Source organism: Myotis davidii, unplaced genomic scaffold (genome assembly GCF_000327345.1).
Source record: "Myotis davidii unplaced genomic scaffold, ASM32734v1 scaffold362, whole genome shotgun sequence".
NCBI classification, from domain to species: Eukaryota; Metazoa; Chordata; class Mammalia; order Chiroptera; family Vespertilionidae; genus Myotis; species Myotis davidii.
In genome coordinates this window covers 2,758,945-2,759,659 of record NW_006297152.1, presented here as the reverse complement: position 1 = coordinate 2,759,659, position 715 = coordinate 2,758,945, and the positions used below count along the sequence as shown (strand labels likewise).

Here is a 715-nt window from a genome sequence, read left to right as displayed (position 1 = left end):
TTGGAAATACATTTATGGGTGAAAATATTTAGGAAAACATGGGAGAATACAAACCAAACTGGTAATGGTGAGAGGTCTAGAGAGAAGACTCACATTAGGGGTAATAGACCAAGAAGCCCTTTCCTTATTATAATTCTTACATTTTTACTTCTCTAAATTATTATGTTACTTGAATAATTAACAATTAGTAAAAGTTTTAAAGTTACTTAAATTTGAATAACTGTATCAAGTATTCACTTCCTTAAACAGTTAAAATGCATTAAACTAAGTTATTTTGTTCTCTTAGCTTTTGAGAACTTTATAAAAATTTCATGCAAGAAGTAGTAAAGGATGCTAGCAAAGAAATGAAATGTGTTTCCATTTAATCTTATAGTCTGACTAGTGGCTTATTAATAGAGCAGTGCGTCTAATTAGGTATCATGGGGTTAAGTCACTACAATTTTTTAAAAACTAGCTGTGAGTATTCCTAAAAAGAAGATCAATGGATTTTAAAGAGATGACTCTTGGGATATCATAGACTTTAATAACCAGGATGTTTTGAGTATTCAGTAAAGCTGTTGCCAATTTTATAAGTGAGCATTTAATAGTCAGTAAATGGCTCAGTAGCAGAAAAAGACTTCCTAGACAACTATATATGAGCTGCTTTAGTCATAAATATCTTTCAGTATTTATGATTAAAAAACCATTCATATTTACTATAATATCTACTTTTTTC

At 29.2% G+C, this 715-nt stretch overlaps 1 protein-coding gene across 1 annotated transcript in view; it reads left to right on the top strand.

The window, feature by feature from the left end:
- LOC107181387 (hemicentin-1-like) overlaps window positions 1–715 on the top strand; it is a 27,779-nt gene that overhangs the window by 10,232 nt on the left and 16,832 nt on the right. The gene's annotated exons all lie outside the window — the stretch shown is intronic.